The sequence below is a fragment of the Sciurus vulgaris genome, assembly GCF_902686455.1.
Source record: "Sciurus vulgaris genome assembly, chromosome: 2".
Classification (NCBI taxonomy): Eukaryota; Metazoa; Chordata; class Mammalia; order Rodentia; family Sciuridae; genus Sciurus; species Sciurus vulgaris.
In genome coordinates this window covers 161,830,951-161,845,867 of record NC_136462.1, presented here as the reverse complement: position 1 = coordinate 161,845,867, position 14,917 = coordinate 161,830,951, and positions in this window count along the sequence as shown.

Here is a 14,917-nt window from a genome sequence, read left to right as displayed (position 1 = left end):
TGAAGTTGTTTGGCCAGCAATGGAGTTCAATTTTCACTAGGCTCCCTGCAATGGGCTGAATATTTATGTCTCCCTAACATTCATATGTTGAAACCCTAATCACAAGTGGAGGTCTTTGGAGGTAGAACTTTTAGTAGGTAATTAGATCATGAGGGTGAATACTGCATGAATGTTATTAGTATTCTAATAAGAGGCCAGAGAGCTAACTTGCTCTCCTTCCACCATCCAAGGATACAAGAAGTCAACTTTCTGTAACCTGGAGGGTCCTCATCTGAGCCTGACTGTGTTCACACCCAGATCTTGGACTTCCAGCCTTCAATCATGAAAAATAAATTTCTGACTTTTATAAACCATTCCATCTATGGTATGCAGTTATAGCAACCTGAACTAGGACACTACTTCAATTTTCCTCCTCTAACCCAATTCTTCCCAGCCACACATGTTGGTAAATGTATTCATGGTAGGGACTGTGGTCATAGGTGGTGAATCTACAAGTATAGATTCCATGATGTTGGTATTCTGTGACTATAAATATTTCTTCAGTGCACAGGTGGGTTGCTCTATCCATTCCTCTACCCATCACCTATCTCTCTATCTCCCTTCTTATCTCCAAAGTTATGGGTGATTGTGACAGGCTGCATTTTCCAAAAGTGACTGTCCCACATGATCTTCTGATAATATGACTTCAACTCTGCTCCTATGGAGTATTAGAGAGTCTATATCTCCTGTCCTTAAATACATATGGAACTCATTGTTGCCATGACTGATAAAGTATAATGGAAATAATGTGACATGACTTCCAAGGGTAGATCACAAAACTGCTATACATGCCTGCCTTCTTTTGGAGAACTTGGTCTTAGAACCTAGATCCATGAAGGAAAACCAAACTAGATCACCCCCAAAAACACATGGTGAGTTCATGTGCTAAGTGTCCCAGCCAACAGCCCACCTGAGCCAACTGCTAGTGGATATGTGTGGGGGAACAGACATGTGAATAATGTTTCCAGATGACCCCAGCCCCAACCATTTAGGTTACTCCGTTTGAATCTCCCCAGATGGGCCCTAAACATTGCAGAGAAGAGACAAGTCATTCCCATCCCAACTCCTGACCCACAGAGTCTATGAGCAGAATAAAATGGTTGTTTGATTCCATTAAGTTTTGGAGTAGTTTGTTACACAGCAATAGAAATTGGAACACTGACGAAGTCTAGACTTGGCTTCTTTGCAAGCCCTAAAACAGAAAATCGAATTCCATACTGAGATTTCTCTCATGGCCCATAAAACCCCTGGTTTCCACAAGTTATAAGCTTCAGTGGGAGCCAACTGGGAATCATATGAGCTCAAAGTGGCTCAAGATAAAGACTTGGCCTTCTTCTGCAGCACTGATTTTTAAAAGTAAACCAAAGGCTATTTTATCATTACTTAAAGCAATTTCTCAAACTTGGTGCCTTGAAGGATTGTCTTCTCTTTGAGGAAAACCTTAAAAAGGAGCTTCATCCTCCTTCCTTATATAAACTTGAAGGATCGCTCTACTTTTATGAGCACCTTTCCTCATGTTCCTCCATGTCAGAAAACTTAAGCTCTCATCCAGACCCACAGAACAAAGTTGCCAAGATTTCAGAGAAGTATGCATAGCATTCAGTTTTATTGCTTAAATTATCACCAGGAAGAGCAACCAACCTCCTCCTAGGGTCATTGATGCTCTGCTTTCAACCGAACTATCTGACAGGAACATTTTTTCCTACACACATCTGAAAAGAAAAAAAGTCACTTATTCCCTCCTCCCTCCCACTGCACATGGGTAAAGTACTGGCATATGCCACCAAACTATTTTTTTGCCTTTCTTATTTTATAGGACCCAGATGAATCCTAAGTGGCTCAAATGGACATCCCCGTGTTTCATTCACATCCAAATAATCAGACAAGCCTTTCCTCCAACTGTTTGTCCCAACATCCACCTCGGTGTAGTTTGGTAGTCAACTACATCCATAAGCCCAGGTGCCCCTTAGCAACCCCAACAAGGCAAAAGCCTCTCCAATTTCCTTTGTTCATCAATTTTAGAGGACAGATGATACATAATTTCCTCCTACATAAGGTTACAGAGAAAGTGCATCTTGTTCAGAGCCAAACACTTGCTCCTGAGGATGACAGTTTGATTGTAATCCCCAGGAGTCAGAGAAAGTAATCAAAGCAGGAAGCTAAATAAGGTTCTCACCCTATCAGGTGATCAAACAGGGTCGCTCTTAGGATCAGCTTGTTCTGGAAACAGGAACGGAACATTTGACAAAATGTTAAATGTCAGGAGCAGCAAAAGACACCCTGAATTATAGATGGACATCCTCTTGGGGAACACAGAGGGAATGTTCAAAGACCAAGAAATGATGTAAGACAAAGAAAAAAAAAAACTATAAACAGCAGTAGAATCTCCAAGTACTGGCAAATAAAGCTGGTCACTGATTATCTTTATCTTGTTTAAATTCAGTCAAGGTTTTATCAAAGGCTATGTACACATATCAGTCATGGGAGAGAAGCAAATATATTTTTCTGAGGTTTCCTGCACATTGGGGGATATATCAGGACATTGTTAGTCAAGCTCAATTTACAGAAAAGGACAAGATGTCAGAATATTCCAGTACTAAACCAACTCCATTGGAAGAACCCATATAGTGCAAACTTATGTCCACTAAGGGCTCCTGACCCAGAGTCCTCTGTACAATTACCTCAATCTCCCTTTTCTGCCTACTTGAAATTCCTTCTTTTGTCAGGCATTGAAGGGAATGAAGACCATGCACCATGTTGCAAGCAGAGCAGAAACACATGCCTGGTGTTTCCTACTCTGTAAAGCCTTTCTGATAATCTTGCCACCCTAGCCTCCCTGGCCTTCAGTTACCACCTTTGACAATGGGGCTCGACCCTTCACTTGACCCTTCTTCTTCTCATCTCATCTCTCTTCTAAATGGCAGTAACGGACTCCTTGCCTCTCATTTCCCCCAATAGAGCATTTTAATAATTTCATTTTTTGTCATTCTCCAGAAAATGCAAGGTCCTAAGGAAAGTTAGTTCAGTAAATAACTGAAATCATCAAGGTAACCAGCAAGATGATGCAAGACTTGCCTCTGTACAGTAGCAATAAGAAAGACATTTCTTATCTTCATGTTTGAGTTGTTCACCTTAAAATGCCCATGTTGGACTACAGTCCCCCACCTGGACATTCTCCATGCACCCACTGCAGAGCCAGCATTGTGCATGTGGAAAAGAAATGTCAGCATATTGGCATTTGGGCTAATGAACTGATAATTGTGTTTTACGTGAAATGTGAAATTCAAGGAAAACACTAGGGGATATTAGCATTGCTAAGCAGTGTCCTGTGCCATTTTTAAAAATATGTTCACTTTCGCTTTGCTGCTAATCATCTGTGAAACTTTGGGTAATTAGCTAAAATATCCTAACTTCATTCTTTTTAGTTTTGCATATGTAACATGCTGCATTAGTCTTGGTGACCTCTGAGGTGTGCTACAACCACTTTGGACAACAGTTTATAGTGGGATATAAAGCCAAACCAATACCCTAGGACCTACACTTCCCCTTCTAGGTATAAAATTAAGAAGAAATTCATATATGCGCCCACCACCAAGAGATGTATGAGAATGTTCACAGCAGTATTCCTCCTAATCATCCTATAGAATGCTGAAGGGTGTTCCCCAAAGATATGTCTACATCTTAACTCAAGAAACTCTGATTGGACTTTATTTGGAAAAAGGATCTTTGCAAATACAATTAAACTAAGGCTCTTCAGAAGAGATCACCCTGAATTAGCAGGATAGACTCTGAATCTAATGACAAGCAGCATGATGAGAGACAGAGAGAACAGGAAGAAGAGGATAACACCAGGTAAAGACAGAGGTAGAAATTGGAATGGTGCACCACTCCACAGGAACATCCAGGGACATCTGGAACCACCAGAAACTAGAATAGGCAAGGAAGGATTATCTCTTAGAGACTTCAGAGGGTGACTTCCCTAAACCACCTTAATTTTACACTTCTGTTCTCCAGAACTATGAGAGGATACATTTCTTTTTTTTTTTTTTATTTTATTGTAAACAAATGGGATACATGTTGTTTCTCTGTTTGTACATGGCGTAAAGGCATACCATTTGTGTAATCATAAATTTACATACAGTAATGTTGTTTCATTCATTCTGTTATTTGTTCCCTTCCCCCCACCCCTCCCACCCCTCTTTTCCCTCTATACAGTGCTTCCTTCCTCCATACTTGCCCCCCTCCTTAACCCTAACTCTAACCCTAACACTAATCCTTCCCTCCCCCCATTATGTGTCATCATCCACTTATGAGCGATATCACTTTGGCTTTTTGAGATTGGCTTATCTCACTTAGCATGATATTCTCCAATTTCATCCATTTGCCTGCAAATGCCATAATTTTATCATTCTTTATGGCTGAGTAATATTCCATTGTATATATATACCACAGTTTCTTTATCCACTCATCAATTGAAGGGCATCTAGGTTGGTTCCATAGTCTGGCTATTGTGAATTGAGCAGCTATGAACATTGATGTGGCTGTATCTCTGTAGTATGCTGATTTTAAGTCCTTTGGGTATAGACCAAGGAGTGGGATAGCTGGGTCAAATGGAGGGTCCATTCCAAGTTTTCTAAGGAATCTCCAAACTGCTTTCCAGAGTGGCTGCACTAATTTGCAGTCCCACCAGCAATGTATGAGTGTACCTTTCTCCACACATCCTCGCCAACACCTGTTGTTGTTCGTATTCTTGATAATCGCCATTCTAATTGGGATGAGATGGAATCTTAGGGTGGTTTTGATTTGCATTTCTCTTATTACTAGAGATGTTGAACATTTTTCCATATGTTTGTTGATTGCTTGTAGATCACCTTCTGTGAAGTGTCTATTCATTTCCTTAGCCCATTTGTCGACTGGATTATTTGAATTCTTGGAGTACAGTTTTTGAATTCTTTATAGATTCTGGAGATTAGTGCTCTATCTGAAGTATGATTGGGAAAGATTTTCTCCCACTCTGTAGCCTCTTTCTTCGCATTGCTGATAGTTTCCTTTGCTGAGAAAAAGCTTTTTAGTTTGAATCTATCCCAGTTATTGATTCTTGCTTTTATTTCTTGTGCTATGAGAGTCTTGTTAAGGAAGTCTGGTCCTAAGCCGACATGTTGAAGATCTGGACCTACTTTTTCTTCTATAATCTGCAGGGTCTCTGGTCTGATTCCAAGGTCCTTAATCCATTTTGAGTTTAGTTTCATGCATGGTGAGAGATATGGGTTTAGTTTCATTCTGTTGCATATGGATTTCCAATTCTCCCAGCACCATTTGTTGAAGAGGCTATCTTTTCTCCATTGCATATTTTTGGCACCTTTGTCTAGTATGAGAAAATTGTATTTATTTGGGTTTGAGTCCTTGTCCTCTATTCTGTACCATTGATCTACCTTTCTATTTTGGTACCAATACCATGCTGTTTTTGTTACTGTTGCTTTGTAGTAGAGTTGAAGATCTGGTATTGCAATACCCCCTGTTTCACTCTTCCTGCTAAGGATTGCTTTAGCTATTCTGGGTTTCTTATTCTTCCAGATGAATTTCATAATTGCTTGCTCTATTTCTGTGAGATATGTCATTGGGATTTTAATTGGAATTGCATTGAATTTGTATAGCACTTTAGGTAGTATGGCCATTTTGACAATATTAATTCTTCCTATCCAAGAACATGGAAGATCTTTCCATCTTCTAAGGTGTTCTTTAATTTCTTTCTTTAGTGTTGTATAGTTCTCATTGTAGAGGTCTTTACCTCTTTTGTGAGATTGATTCCCAAGTATTTTATTTTTTTCGAGGCTATTGTGAATGGGGTAGTTTTCCTAATTTCTCTTTCTGAAGATTCATCACTTATGTATAAAAATGCATTGGATTTCTGAGCATTGATCTCGTAACCTGCTACTTTACTGAATTCACTTATGAGTTCTAAGAGTTTTCTGGTGGAATTTCCAGGTTCCTCTAAATATATAATCATGTCATCAGCGAACAGGGATAGTTTGAGTTCTTCTTTTCCAATTCGTATCCCTTCAATTTCTTTGGTTTGTCTAATTGCTCTGGCCAGAGTCTCAAGAAAGATGTTGAATACAAGTGGTGAAAGAGGGCATCCCTGCCTTGTTCCAGTTTTTAGGGGGAATGCTTTCAGTTTTTCACCATTTAGAATGATATTAGCCATGGGTTTAGCATAAATGGCCTTTACAATATTAATGAATGTTCCCACTATCCCTATTTCTTCTAGTGTTTTGAGCATGAAGGGGTGCTGTATTTTATCAAATGCTTTTTCTGCATCTATTGAAATAATCATGTGATTCTTGACTTTATTGATATGGTGAATGACATTTATTGATTTCCGGATGTTGAACCAACCTTGCATCCCTGGGATGAAACCCACTTGATCATGGTGCACTATCTTTTTAATATGTTTTTGTATGCGATTTGCTAAAATTTTGTTGAGAATTTTTGCGTCGATGTTCATTAAGGATATTGGTCTGAAATTTTCTTTCCTTGATGAGTCTCTGTCTGGTTTAGGTATCAGGGTGATATTGGCTTCATAGAATGAGTTTGGGAGGGTTCCCTCCTCTTCTATTTTATGGAATACTTTGAGAAGTATTGGAATGAGCTCTTCTTTAAAGGTTTTGTAGAACTCGGCTGAGAACCCATCTGGTCCCGGACTTATCTTTGTTGGTAGGCTTTTGATGACTTCTTCTATTTCAGTACTTGAAATTGGTCTATTTAAATTGTGTATGTCCTCCTCGTTCAGTTTAGGCAATTCATATGTCTCTAGAAACCTGTTGATGTCTTCGAGGTTTTCTGTTTTGTTGGAGTATAGATTTTCAAAATAGCTTCTAATTATGTTTTGTATTTCACTCGTGTCTGTTGTGATATTTCCTTGTTCATTCCGAATTTTAGTGATTTGGGTTTTCTCTCATCTTCTCTTTGTTAGTGTGGCTAAAGGTTTATCAATTTTGTTTATTTTTTCAAAGAACCAACTATTTATTTTGTCAATTTTTTGTATTGTTTCTCTTGTTTCAATTTCATTGATTTCAGCTCTGAGTTTGACTACTTCCTGTCCTCTACTACTTTTGGTGCTGGTCTGTTCTTTTTCTAGGGCTTTGAGCTGTAGTGTTAGGTCCTTTATTTGTTGAGTTTTACTTCTTTTATTAAATGCGCTCCATGAAATAAATTTCCCTCTAAGTACTGCTTTCATAGTGTCCCAGAGATTTTGATATGATGTTTCTTTGTTCTCATTTACCTCTAAGAATTTTTTAATTTCCTTCCTAATATCTTCTGTTATTCATTCATCATATAATAGCATATTGTTTAATCTCCAGATGTTGGAATAGTTTCTGTGTTTTACTCTTTCATTTATTTCTAACTTCAATCCATTATGATCTGATAGAATACATGCTAGTGTCTCTATCTTCTTGTATTTGCTAACATTAGCTTTGTGGCATAATATATGGTCTATTTTAGAGAAGGATCCATGTGCTGCTGAGAAGAAAGTGTATTCACTATTGGTTGGATGGTATATTCTATAAATGTCCGTTAAGTCTAAATTATTGATTGTGTTATTGAGATCTATGGTTTCTTTGTTCAATTTTTGTCTGGAAGATCTGTCCAGTGGTGAGAGAGGCGTGTTAAAATCACCTAGTATTATTGTGTTATGGTCTATTTGGTTTCTGAAATCGAGAAGGATTTGTTTGACATACATGGATGAGCCACTGTTTGGGGCATAGATGTTTATGATTGTTATATCTTGCTGATTTATGCTTCCCTTAAGTAGTATGAAATGACCTTCTTTATCCCTTCTGACTAACTTTGGCTTGAAGTCCACATTATCGGAAATGAGGATGGATACTCCAGCTTTTTTGCTGAGTCCATGTGCATGGTATGTTTCCCCATCCTTTCACCTTTAGTCTATGGGTATCTTTTTCTATGAGGTGAGTCTCTTGCAGGCAACATATTGTTGGATCTTTCTTTTTAATCCAATCTGCCAGTCTATGTCTTTTGATTGATGAATTCAGGCCATTAACATTCAGGGTTATTATAGAGATATGATTTGGTTTCCCGGTCATTTGGTTCATTTTTAAAATTTTATTTATTTATTTGTTTGACACAACTTGTTTCCTCCTTTATTTGACAATTCCTTTAGGATAATTCCTCCCTTTGCTGATTTGCTTCTTTGTTTTTCATCTCTTCCTCATGGAATATTTTGCTGAGAATGTTCTGTAATGCTGGCTTTCTTTTTGTAAATTCTGTTAGCTTTTGTTTATCATGGAAGGATTTTATTTCATCGTCAAATTTGAAGGTAAGTTTTGCTGGGTATAAGATTCTTGGTTGGCATCCATTTTCTTTCAGGGCTTGAAAAATGTTTTTCCAGGCCCTTGTAGTTTTTATGGTCTGGATTGAAAAATCTGCTGATATCCGTATTGGTTTCCCCCTGAATGTAATTTGGTTCTTTTCTCTCACAGCCTTTAAAATTCTGTCTTTATTTTGTATGTTAGGCATTTTCATTATAATGTGCCTTGGTGTGGGTCTGTTGTAATTTTGTGTATTTGGAGTCCTATAAGCCTCTGGAACTTGATTTTCCATTTCATTCTTCAGATTTGGGAAATTTTCTGATATTATTTCATTGAATAGATTGTTCATTCCTTTGGTTTGTTTCTCTAAGCCTTCCTCAATCCCAATAATTCTTAAATTTGGCCTTTTCATGATATCCCATAGTTCTTGTAGATTCTGTTCATGATTTCTTACCATCTTCTCTGTTTGTTCAACTTTGTTTTCAAGGTTAAATATTTTGTCTTCAATGTCTGAGGTTCTGTCTTCCAGGTGTTCTATCCTACTGGATATGCTTTCTATGGAGTTCTTAATTTGGTTTATTGTTTCCTTCATGTCAAGGATTTCTGTTTGTTTTTTTTTCAATATCTCTAACTCTTTATTGAAATGATCTTTTGCTTCCTGTATTTGCTCTTTTAACTGTTGATTGGTGCGATCATTCAATGCCTGCATTTGCTCTTTCATCTCATCGTTTGCTTCCCTGATCATTTTAATTATGTACAATCTGAACTCCTTTTCTGTCATTTCTTCTGCCATGCTGTCATTGGGTTTTATTGATGTAACATCTAGATTTGTTTGCAGCATTTTCTTCCCTTGTTTTCTCATATTGTTCAGGTATCAGTGGACCACTGAGATATTGCAGATTTCCTTTATTGACTTACAATGTCCCTGAAGATTTCTATATATATCCCCTCTTAGCCTTCAGTAGGCTGAAGTCTTGGAGGAAGTTGATAATGCAGTGCTCCACAAGGAATCTGCCTCTCTAGGAGTGGTGGCCTTCAGGTGGGGTATATTCCCTGCTAGTGGGCAGAGGTGCCTCCACTTTTTGACCAATGGTCATCCAAAGGGGAACTAGGCTGCGGGCTGAGGCAAGGCCTGTTTGGGCCTGAGTCTCTAGTTTTACCGTCCTTGTGGGGAAACCTCACCCGGCAGGGAAGACTCACCCGGTGGGGAGGTCTCGCTGGTCAGTACCCTCCTAGAGGTTCCCCTCAATTACAGCTACTGCCTGGGCTGGGCTGCCTTCCTCTGCAAAGTTTCCAGGGGCCTGGCCCTACCTCCTGGGCCTGGGAGCCTCACCCTTCGCAGATGAATCTCCTTAGGCTGCCCCTCCTCAGAGAATCTGCCCGCAGTCCTGGAACCTTCGCTCCGCCCCTAAGCCTGTCTCTGTGCGGCTCTTCCACCAAGAAGCCTCCTAGATCCTGGGACCCTGTTCTGCACCTAATCACCTGGCTATGCAGCTCCTCCTCTGAGCAGCCACCTGGGGCCCCGTACAATCTCTCTGAGTCCCAGAGACCCGCCACACGCCTCTTCCTCCAGACAGCCGCCCAGTATTCCGGTGCGGTCCCTAGGAGTCCAAGCAACTCACTGCGTGCCTCCTCCTCCCACCGACCACCTGTAGCCCGGGGTAATCGATCACTCTGAGTCGAAATGACCCTCCCTGTTCCTCCTCCTCCTCCAGGTAACCCCCTGGGTGTTCAGGAGCAGTCACTCTGAGTGGCTCTGAATCCACGTGACCCGCTGCACGCATCCTCTGGGCAACCGCCTGGAGCTCTGGTGTGTCACTCGAGACCAAGGTACCCACCGCGCTTCTCCTCCAGGCAGCCCCCCTGTGTTCAGGAGTGGTCGCTTTAAGTCCAAATAACTCACCAATTGCCTCCTCCTCTGAGCAGCCACCTGGAGCTCCAATGCAGTCACTGCGAGTCCAAATGCCCCGCTGTGCTCCTCCTCCTCATCCTCCTCCTCCAGGCAGGCCCCGGTGTTCAGAAGTGGTCTGAGTCCAAACAGCTCACCATGCAGCCCCTCCTCTGGCAACCGCCTGAAGCTCTGGTATAGCCGCTCTGGTTTAGCCACTCCGAATCCAAGCGACCATGCTCCTCCTCCTCTTCATCCTTAGGGCAGGTCCGGTGTTCAGAAGAGTCGCTCTGAGTCCAAACAGCTCGCCGTGCTGCTCCTCCTCTGGCAACTGCCTGTAGCTCTGGTGTAGTCACTCCGAATCCAAGCGGCCGCGCTCCTCCTCCTCCTCCTCAGGGCAGGCCCCGGTGTTCTGAGTCCACACAGCTCTCCTCGCCACTCCTCCCCTGGGCAGCCGCCGTAGCCCCAGTGGTTGCTCCGAGTCCCAGCGCTATGCTGAGCGGCCTCCTCTCTGACGCTCCCAGTTGTCCGAGTTCCGAGAGGATACATTTCTGTTGTTAATAAAACTCCGGGGAACCAACACAAGTCCCAGACTGAAAGCTATTCATAAATTCAACAATAGTAGTATTGATACATGTTTCACTTTGCTTTGTGATTCTAGGACAAAATTCCTGAAGCTGAGTAATTTATAAATAAAAGAGGTTTATTTAGCTCACAGTTCTGGAGATCTAAGAGCGTGATACTAAAATTATTTCTTTGGTTTTTTGGTAAGGATCTCATGGCAGATAGTATCTCAAGAATTATGAGAAAGAGATATACATTACCTACTAAGAGAAGAAGCAAGACAGTCAGCCAAGAAACCCAAACTCACTTTAATACATCCTACTATTGTGGTAATTGATCCAGTCCCACAAGACCTAACTTAGGTTCTACAGCTGAGCATTAATCTCTTCTGAATGTCATACCCCAATACCCTAACCACCTCCCCCTTGATCCCACCTCTTACAGATTCCATCACCTCTCAGTACCATTCCACTGGGGAATAAGTTTCTAGCACAGGAAGCTTTAGGGGACAAGCCACACTCACATCATTGCAATAGATAAATGATAGTATAGACACACAATGAAATACTTCACAGTAATGAAAAAGGATGAATTATCAACAAAATATTAGATTTGAGAAAAACAGACTCAAAGTGCATAACACATGATCCTACTCAAATAAAGTTCAAAAACAGGAAAGTATTTCCTTGTGACAGTTGTTCAACATTTTGGAATTACTTTTGTCAAGGGGCATTGACTGGAAGGGGTCAGAAGGAACCCACTAAGGTACAAGGGTTCCACTTGATGATCTGGGTGGTGAGTGCAAGGGTGTGTTGGTTTTGTAGAAATACACTGAGTTGTATATTCATGTATATTCACTCTATTGCATATATGTTTGTATGTTTTTTGAAGATTTTAAAACTTTTTAATCTTAAAATGTTATTTACAGAATCAAATATTTCACTCACAAAACAGCGCATTAACAAGGCCTTATGCTATGCTTTAAGCTAATATAGAAACAGGATCGTTGGTTATGATATTTATGAGAAATACTTTATAAATTTAAAGCAGAATTATTGCATATGGATGCATCTAAATTCACATGCACAGTAACTATCATAGAACAGTTATTTAGGTTTCAAACGTTCATGTCTAAAAATTGCAAAAAAAATCCCTCAAGAGTGAAGTCTACTTTGAAAGCATTCAAACATGGCCCTACAAAAGCAAGTTGGCGTGGACTATTTTATATCTTCCAATCTGTTCGTGATATTCACTTTATAAGTCCAGAAAGTCGCCTCTTCCACGGAGTCCCCCTTGCTTCCTGCTACATGTGATACGGCTGACTGTATCCACCTAGTGCTGATGTAGTCACATTCAGTTTATATTTTATTCATCACAAGTTCTGCGTCTGTGCTATTTTGTGAGAGTTCTTGTTTCCATCTATGTATGATAACAATCTGTTTAGATTTTAAGCATTTTGAAACATTTAACTTGTTAAGTTCCCTAAAAACAGACAGTGAAATGAAGAGTCCTGTGCAAGTGATTTATTGAGGAGAGGTTCCCGTGAGAAATGGATAACAAAGTGAGAGAAGCTGCACAGGGAAGAGGAGGATGTCAAACAAGAGCATGCTTCCAGGCAAGGCCTGCAGAGGGTATCCTTAGCCTGGTCACCAGGAGCAGAATATTCAAAAAGAACACCTACGAGGAAGGAAAGTTTATGTGGGGCTCAGGGTGAGAGGTCTCAGTTCATAGATGGTTGACTCCATTGCTCTGGGCCCAAGGTGAGGCAGCACATCATGGGGGAAGGGTCCAGGGGCAGAAAGCTGCTCAGCTCATGATGGGGTCAGGAAGCAGAGGAAGAGGAGGAAGGGGCTGCAGGGAAGATGCATGTGTCCAGGCATGACCCCACTGACCCACCTCCTCCAGCCATGCCCTACCAGCCTACAATGGCCACCTAGTTAGTCCATTCAAACTAGGACAGACTGATTAGGTTACAACTCTCACCATGCAAGCATTTCACCTCTGAATATTCCTGCATTAACAGGAGGATTTGGGGGGCAGCTTGTATCCAAACCATAACAGACTCACAAGTACACTGGATTTGTAGGAAGCGTGCACCCCAAATGTTAAGGGGATCCAGAAGAATCTGAGTGGAGCCTGAACAGCATCTACTGCAGGGCCACACCTCTCATCTCTGTGTGAAGTCCCCATTTACAGCTTTGGAACAGCTCTCTTAACCCAGACATGGCACAAACCCAGCAATTCCTTCTCTTACCACTGTACTGTGCTTGGGCACGGGAGTGATATGAGGTTGCCATTTCCTGAATTCCTTGCATAAAGATGGGCTTGGGCCTCTCTTACCCTCCAAACCTGTCAAAATCAGAGAGGGAAAACATGTGACAAGTGGCAGGGCATACTATCCTTTCTCAGATACCCACCCACATGCTGCTCTTCTTTTCTCTCCTGTTTAAGACAGAATAGGCAGAGATTGAAAATCCTGGTCCTGTAGTAGGCATCCTAGATTTGAATCTCAGCCCCTGTTGGCCCACATGTTGACATTTTGTAAATTACTGAACATGTCCGTAAATCACTTCCCTCACTTTTTAAAATGGGACTCAGTCACAGCTACTTTCTGAGATTATTTTGAGGATTAGATACATTAAGTTAAATTACATAGTGTCATGGTTTAAATATTAGATGTCTTCTAAAAGTTCAGTGTGAGACAATGCAAGAAAGTTTAGAGGTGAAATTATTGGGTTATGAGAGTTTAAACCTAATCAGCACATTAATTCCCTGACAGGGATTAACTGCAAGCAGGTAGGTTGTGGGTGAAAGAGGTGGGTCACTAAGGGTGTGATTTGGGGGGTTTGTATTATGTCCATGTTGAATGGTGCTCTCTGTCCTTCCTTCCTTCCTTCTGTGATGGCAAAACCAGACCTGGTTGTGAAATTAAATTACAAAAACATTATGGTAAGATTTCAGTGCCTGGGGAGGGGTCTGTTCCCCTTCCCTCTCTCAGCCTTTCTCCAGGAAGCCTAATTAAGCATGGGTCCCTACCTCTTGCCTTGTCAATAACTGCCCTAAGGGTCTGACTACTCCCTCCTGAAACGTAATGTCTGTGAAAAGAGCTGTTTCTTCTTATCTATTCTGTGAGCATGTGTTATGTTAGAGACCCTGCACAAGGCCTTCAGCCACATAGATTAGGAATTAAAAAAAGAAAGTGGGAAAAAGCCCCCAAGATAGGATGGGTCTAAGATGGTGTCAAATAACCTGTAAATATTGTGAGAAACTGTGGATCAGGGCTCAAAATTTTGGAGTGCTAATCCCCTTGGGCCCACCGGCGTAAAATAAAGTTTGGTTTCTCCTACTTTCTGAGTGCTGTCTTGTCTTTCCACAACACTTCCTTCCTCCCTCCCTCCCTCCCTCCTTCCTTCCTTCCTTCCTTCCTTCCTTCCTTCCTTCCTTTCTCCTCCTCCTCCCCTTCCTCCTCCTCCCCATCCTCCTCCTCCTCCTCCTCCTCCTTCTTCTTCTTCTACCTCTCTCTCTCTCTCTCTTCTCCCTCTACCCCCTCTCTTCCTCCTCTCTGTCTCTTCCCCCACCTTAAGAGGATTGCACCTTCCTGGTGCAATATCCCGATCTACTTTTCTTCTCCATATGTTTCCAGCATTATGCTCTGTTTCATCTCAGGCCCAAAGCAATGGACCCAGTATGGTATTCTGTTATAGCAGCAAACACTGTGGAATAAGACACAGAGCAATTAAACAACTTGTCCAAGATCTTACCACTGATGAGTAGAAGAATGGGATTTGGCCGCAAATATACCTGTCTATTCCTGCTATAGCACACTGCCTTATAAAAATCGAGGAACTAATTTGCCATGAAGATGGTACACAGGCATGGCTTTGTGAACACAGACAGAATCTGCAAGTCATTTTTTACTAATTTTCCAAGTTTTTTCTTAATTTTTTACCTTTTCCTTGAACACATGTTCACTGAGTACTAAGCAAGAATATAAAAGAATCATAAAGATAGCAATCAGGATTTACTTTGTAATATTTGTCAAAAGTCAATTAATTATAGAACTCCAAGTCTATTGCTGAATTTTACTTGTTCCATC